Source organism: Gymnoscopelus braueri, assembly GCF_963280865.1.
Source record: "Gymnoscopelus braueri genome assembly, chromosome: 1".
NCBI lineage: Eukaryota > Metazoa > Chordata > Actinopteri > Myctophiformes > Myctophidae > Gymnoscopelus > Gymnoscopelus braueri.
In genome coordinates this window covers 14,900,449-14,908,153 of record NC_137603.1, presented here as the reverse complement: position 1 = coordinate 14,908,153, position 7,705 = coordinate 14,900,449, and the positions used below count along the sequence as shown (strand labels likewise).

General features: G+C 41.5%; 1 protein-coding gene across 1 annotated transcript in view; it reads left to right on the top strand.

Annotated features, from left to right (window-relative positions):
• The first annotated feature begins 467 nt into the window (after positions 1-467).
• The window catches only part of LOC308090613 (bromodomain adjacent to zinc finger domain protein 2B-like), a 93,166-nt gene continuing 85,928 nt past the window's right edge, over positions 468-7,705 (top strand). Inside the window, 1 exon segment of the mRNA XM_080435857.1 lies at positions 468-874. The gene's annotated coding sequence lies outside the window, so the exon portion shown is untranslated.

Below are 7,705 nucleotides of genomic sequence, written 5' to 3'. Positions count from 1 at the left end.
GCAAATGCATTCTAATTTGGAACCAGAAGCCTTCCCTGTAGATGCAGAAGTCAACCTGAGAGTAAAGTGGAGTGGGATGTTGTTTGATCATTTATAATTATCATCTTGTGGGGGCTGATAAATGGGTCAGTTCGCAGCAAAATTCATAAAGGCCTATACACTTTTGTGCCTCAGCATACATTCCTATGTTACAAATACAGAATGAGAAAGTTAAAAAAAAAAATATTTTTTTAAGGTAAGATATAAAGTGTATAATTTATCATAATTAATAAACAAATATTCTGTACATAATATATTATAGCTTCTTCAAATGGATAAAAAAAATCAAGGACGATTCCACTTTCAATCTAACAAGCGTTCAAAAACCTTAAATAATAATAAAGTTTTTCAGACATATTTTTGTTTCAATATCTAATAATGTATGAGTGGACTCACTGTAGAACTTCTGCCTCAACAAGCTGTCGAATTAATATGTTGACGTTGTTGACCCATGTTGTTGTGGCTCATCACAGTCTATTCTAAAAGTAATAATGGCACAAGTGCTACCTCCGTCAATAACAGTATCGCTATCATAATAGCTGCTCCATAAATATATCTTAAGTTTTCTTTGTGTGTGTCAGTTGTGGGCTGACGTCACATGGGTTCCTTGAAGTGAAGCTGAATAAACCTTGAGAAGAGTCTCCTTCAATCTGCTGTTAGTAACTAACACACACTCACGCCGAGACTCAATTACTGACCAATTCCCTTCTTTATCATCTGTTACCGACCTCTTTCGGGACGAAATCGAACAGGAAAAGGGGCAAGAGGGCCATCCGAAGTGTTACTTGAACTAAAAAAATCACGTTGGAAATACGCAAAGGAGTCGAAACTAAAGGTAAGTGTTTATAGTCCAGACGTTGTGTTTTTATCAGAGAACAAGCGATGTGTGCAGCAGGAGAGCTGGCTTGATTTCTTTCGCCACAGCGATAGTTTCTTTTTGCTCTCCGCTTGTCCCTCAATCGTCAAACTGGATATTGATAGTAACTTGCTATAACGATTCAAATGTAATTCATTCAATCGCCAGCCGGGTCGACACAGTGGTAGATTTGTTCCAATACATAAAGTTTTGTCTTCATTTAAAACGAAGTGGATTCTTTCCCCCTTTTCCTTCCGAGTGGTGGTGACCTGATAGTGGTGTATAATCGTCTTTGTGTCCTCTCTCTTGTGCCGTTCACTTAAAGCTGTCCTATTTGATCAGAGGAATTGTTTACACCACTCCGATTTTTTAAAACTTTTAAACACAACTGCAGGTGTATTGCTCATGTTTGTCCTCTTTTTAAAAAACCGTATGAACATGTGTTACATTTGTGGGTAACTCGTGTTGATTGTTGTGATCGTGTGAATGAAGGTATAAGGAAGGCAAGTGGACTACCTTTGGTCTCTCTCGACTGTCCGTTTAAACACACACAACAGGGCAGAATTCATCCAGTTAATAATAGCTCCTCCATGTGAAAATAAAATAATTAGTGACAAATGAAAGAAAAAAAAGCTCCTGTACTTGGACTCTTGGATTTATTCGAGGCATATAATATTAATTCGTAATATTTGCTGGAAGCAGCTTAGTGTGTGGTGGTGGTGGTTGTGTGGCGGTGGTGGGTCGGAGCCTCGTGCTCCTCCCGGCCGGGGCAGCAGCGCTGTCTCGCGGTCTCTTCCTCAAAGGCTGCTCGGCAGCAGCCCGGTCGGAGTTGTTGAAATGTATCCCTTTGTGTATATTACAATATCCTCCATTTTTTTCTGCCCTCTTCCAAAACAACAAGCCTTTCGCCATCTTGGCTTGATTTAAATTCCCCCCAGGCATCATCATCATCATCATCGTCCCCCTGCTATCTCTCTCTCGCGGAAGGGGAAACGGATCCATGTTTTCAGAAAGAGAAAGTTTTAGACTCGCAAAGAAAATGTTAGTATGATGATGAGGATGATGATGATGAATGGTGACGTCATGTGAAGTTCTTTAAGTGGGAAATGTTGTCAGTTGCACAGGATGACTGGAAACGCACTTTTGTTACTGACCGTTATAATAACTCACCCGTCAGTTGTACACTAGATTAATAGACCCATGGAGCCTCACCAGAAAAGCTAATATAAAGTGACGTACATGTCTGAATGAGCTAGGCGAGAGGCAGGTGTATAAATGGCGTACGAACTTACTTTTGCACCTGATCAAGATGTTAACATACATTTTTAGTTGTGACATTTATGATTATTGCTTTTTAACGTGAAATCTGCGTCGCCGAATGTAGGTCTGTGTAGCTTAGCACGACTGTATGAATGAATGCATGAGCGAATGAATGGATTAATGAAGGATAACGACGTTGAATTGGATTGATGGATACGAATGACAAGAGGAGGAAGGGAATAGTCATAAGGATACTGTCAGATTAAAGTCTGGAAATTGGCTACCATGGCTAGTGACAGACTAGAGGCGGATCTTGTTGGATTTCAATGATTGTATCACTGATTTAATCATTGTTTTAGCAATACTCTTGGTGTGTGTTTTTTTTGGGTCCTTCTTTGAACTAGGCTACTAGCTCTGAGCTACTAAACTAAAAAGCTTAATTTGTCAGTTTGACAAACTTACGAACATCTCTCTCAAGCGCGCGCGTGTCACACACACACACACACACACACACACACACACACACACACACACACACACACACACACACACACACACACACCATCTTCAGTTCAGTCCTGGCTGGCTTGTCGTCAAATGTGGGGTTGCAGGTTGCAGATTGTTTCTTTTGACATAACTGTGTGATGACTGGACTGGAGTCAATTATTCTTATTCACAGTCAAGTGGTTTTGAGAGATTGTTATACCTATATGCTTGTCCATTATTTTTGTAATCACATTTTTTCCAAGTGTTCACTGTCTATACTTCCTCAACATCCTGTATGCAAGTTTAAGAACTAAATACCAAGGGGAGAAAAAAAACTAACAAGTGCTTTGAGATGGAAAATCTAATCATTTCACCTCCCACCTCTTTTGTTTGCCCATTTATTGCTGCAAAGCTGAAGTGCAGAGGAGCAGATGTTTAGCCAAACATGAAGGCGCGGTGCCTCTTTCCTTATGGGAATGAGTCTCTCCCTCCTCACACTGCTGATGCATCCACATGACAGCTGCTGCTTGATTTCATGGAGCTGCTAAGAAGCCATTAGTGCTATCAGCAAATTGAAACGGAACAGTTTCTCGGTTTTCCACCACTTTTACAAATGTCTATTGTTAACTATTTTGTGTGTATTTATATGTGTATGAGTGTTTGTTTTGTTTGTATGCATTATGTATGTGTGTGTGGTGCACAACATGCACAAGAGTGTGTGTGGTGCACAAATACTGCAGCTGAACGCACACAGCCCAATGAGAAGCACTAATATACTTGTGCAGTGTATTTCCCTTAATGTGAGTGAGAGAGCAAGAGCAAAGAGAGAGAGAGAGGGAGAGAGAGGGGGCAAATCTGTCAGAGCTTGTTTGCGATGTTGGTTTGAAATGAAAGCACACTGTGCTACCTCAAGCACACACAAATCAGAGATGTCTCTCCTTGCCAGGCCAAGAATAAAGATCAACTCGAGCTTAGAGTTTCTCTCTCTCTCTCTCTCTCTCTCTCTCTCTCTCTCTCTCTCTCTCTCTCTCTCTCTCTCTCTCTCTCCCCCTCTTTCTCTGATTCACACAGACATACCACACGCACTGACATTTGGAATGTTGTTTTTGAGGAGATAAAGGACTTGTGCTTGACGTGGAAATTTGGGAATTACAGATAGACACGGTAAAGGATAGACTTAGTTAAGCCACATTTGCATGTCTACCAAAGTCACAGCAAATGGTTGCTATTGACTAAGCTGATTAGGTGAAATTAGGTTCACAAGCTCTGTGTCTGGGGGTGCTGAATCTGACAGAACTTGGACAGCTTTTTGAGAAGACAATCCCATGTGCACACAAGGCTGTATTCTCACTAATCCTTTAATGTTGAAATTGGGGCTATCAATTTGGGAGGGAGCCATTTACTTTTTGTACTTTTGAATGAGTTTGCAGTTTTTGATCCCGTGCGGGCTCCCTTGTATATTTCTATATTATATAGCAAAGTCAGGTTAATAGTCAACAGGGCGGCAGTGGCTCAGGGGTAGAGTGGCCGGATGGGAACCGCAAGGTTCCCAGTTAGATCCCGGGCTCCCCCAGAGTTAGTGTCCTTGAGCAAGACGCTGAACCCCGAATTGCTCCCGATGAGCAGGTTGGTGCCTTGCATGGTTTCCTCCGCCATCGGCGTATGTATGTGTGTGTGATTGTAATGCACAATCTATGTAAAGCACATTGGATAAAAGCGCTATATAAATGCACCATTTACCATTTTTATTTATTTCAATATACTAAAGTGACAGGACATGTTGGCCTATGCGCGCACACACACACACACACACACACACACACACACACACACACACAAATACACAGAAAATGGTACCTGTCACCCAATGGACAGCATAGACTCTCACTGTCACAATTATGTTAAGATACAATTATATATCTGATCAAACGTTTATGGCTTCATGTCCTCTGGAGAAAACTTTACTTTTTGCATGATTTTCATATTTTGACAGAGATTGATTGACTTTGTAAACACCCTAATTGATAATAATGACCATCTGGAAGCAGTGACATATCTCTGCATGACACATAACTGAGAAACGTACATAGGAAGTGGAGGCCTGCCTGTGTCATACTGAAAGGAGCCGAGAATGAGTAGTTTAATTGAGCCTTGGCCCTTCCCTATGTTTCTATATCTCTCTATGGCTAAAAATCTCCCACACACACACAACACACACACACATGCACACGTGCATTCACAGCATGTGCACACAGGCACACCCATATCAATAACAACAATGAAAACAAAATAGCATCATGAAGATTCAACAGATGTTTTTGAAGCAGCATTAATCCTATATGGGCTAATAGCCTTTTTGAGAACAAGCCACATTTTGGCACAAGCGCCTAAATCTTCTAGGCATTAGATTGACAAAGCCACTGATTATTGGAGATTCGATTGCTGTTGCTGTGTATTCATGACTAACTATCCGATATCATTTGTATTTAGTTTGGCGTACTGTGTGTGTGTGTGTGTGTGTGTGTGTGTGTGTGTGTGTGTGTGTGTGTGTGTGTGTGTGTGTGTGTGTGTGTGTGTGTGTGTGTGTGTGTGTGTGTGTGTGTGTGTGTGTGTGTGTGTGTGTGGGTGTGTGTTGGTGGTCCATGCAGGGAGCCTTAAAATGTGTGGTGGAAAGTCGGTTAGACCTGAGATGGTCTCCTCTACCTCATCTTGTTTGCCCTGCTATTTTGGTCACATTGCATGTCCACTAAATCTTCTGGTAACCTGCAAGTTACACTAATTGTCTGGAAAGATTGCACAGCCCCACAGCCAGATTATGTGTCAGCTCTTAGAAATGCTGCGCTCGAATACCCAGTAAAAGTGTTAATTTCAGTGTTAATTTAACTGAGTGTAACAATTGACTCTTACTTGTGAAATTAAATTATCCCTGAAATAAACGTAAAATGCACCACAGCAACAGATTTATTTAGCATCAGGTTTGCATATAGTGCTCTAACCAGCAGACACCACATACAATGTGAAGAGTACAACTGGGTCACCCCATGTTCACTTTCAGCACACATAAGACACAACGGCCAGATTTGGGCGGGAGGGGTGGGAAGGGAGGGGGTGCGATTAGCTGCTTCTTTGCTGTTCATCCCCTGGGCATCTATTTATCATTCAATGTGAGAATTTCCTTGATGAAAGTCAAGGTTGTTTGTGCATGGGCTGTCTCATCGGAATGCCTGTGTGTTTCTTTTTTTTTTCACCAGCAAGGTGAAGAGGTTGATTTTCTCCTCCAAAGAGACGCCTTGTTTGTAAAGTCTAGGCTGGTTTCTTTAATGAAGTCTCCAAAGGTCTTGATTATTTTTTTCCTCTCCCTCCATTCTTCAGGGCTGTTGTTTTCTAAAGCAGCGACGTGAAAATACAGACGCATTACATGGTCGGCAGAATCATGATGGAACAGCATGCTTTACAAACACGCAAGGTTCGCTGTATTTGCTACAGATGAAGCACAGAAGATCATCACCTGATGTGAGGCTGAAAGCATCCATTTAGGTGCGTCTACAACACTGACATAGAAGGAGCAGAGCAAACGATTGGTTTGCATCTGTCTCTAGAGGAACAATATTAGCTGTTACATGACACCGCAGTGCCTCTAGACATTCAGTAGGTAACTAATGGTTAGTGTAAACTGGGTAAAATAGATATTTATCTATCTTTTTAACCTGGTTTTCTCACTGTAACCATTGGATAGTTTAAACTGGCAGAAGCAGTTTGAAGTGTCATGAAGTCTTTTCTAGAGAACTGTCATTTTAGTTTGGCAGGAGAATGATAATGGAGTCTATCTGGTAACAGATGATGACTATACCTGAGAAACCTGCCATTTGATTTGTAGTTTATCGCACCTTGACATTCAGTTGCATGGGGGCTGGATTTATTCTGTTGCTGGAATTCTCCCATGCTGGGAATGCTGAGTGGGGAAAGGATACTGGGATGGGAAATGGAAAAGGTTTTTGATGAGGCTTTTGGAATGGGAATGATATTGTTTCACAACTGGTGTGCCTCCTGGGTCAATGGGATTCTTGATGATACTATAGAAAATAGAGGCAGGTAGCAGGCAGAGAACTAGAGAGCCTTGGTGGCTGTTAAAGATGAATGCATACACACACACACACACACATACACACACACACACACACACACACACACACACACACACACACACACACACACACACACACACACACACACACACACACACACACACACACACACACACACACACACACATACACACACGCACACAAAAACACCGGCATTCTTGCTATCAGAGCACACTCATTGACACAGGCAGTGGCAGAGAGCCCACACACACACACACACACACACACACACACACACACACACACACACACACACACACACACACACACACACACACACACACACACACACACACACACACATACATGCATGAGATTGTGCCTCGACAGCCCTCTTTTTATTGATCTTCTTCAGCATTTAAAATCTGGTCACTGCTGCCACAAAGGCTTTTATTTTAGCTGTGCTGGCAAAGCTTGCTCCTAGCTGAGCCAGAATTTTAAATATTTAACTCCAACTGTACGACATGAGAGATGAAGAAGAGAGAGAGAAAGAAAATATAGGAGAGCAGTAGAGCATTTCAGTTGAAATAGCCCAATGTACAACATGTCATCAGTAGTTATGTGAGCGGTGTTGTTACAAATAGATCATACACAACAAGGCAATTTTTAAGACAATAAAAAATCTATGATTGACTCATCTCTTTATCATATCTTTCTTTCCTTCTTTCCATTTAGAAAGAATTAGACTACAGAGAGAATTACATTGACTTGAACTTTGCTCGGTGCTTAACTACACAACCTCACCTTGTTCATGGGGCAGCTTGTTCATGAGATAGCAGTCACTCACTGGATTAGTTGCTATTGGTCCTGGAACAAGCTGCTGTTTTTAGCATTTTAAGGTTAAAAATAGAGCCTCTCTGTGAGAGGAGTTCTGAACAAGTAAGCCTAATCTAATAAAAGAAGCACTACTCTACTTTGT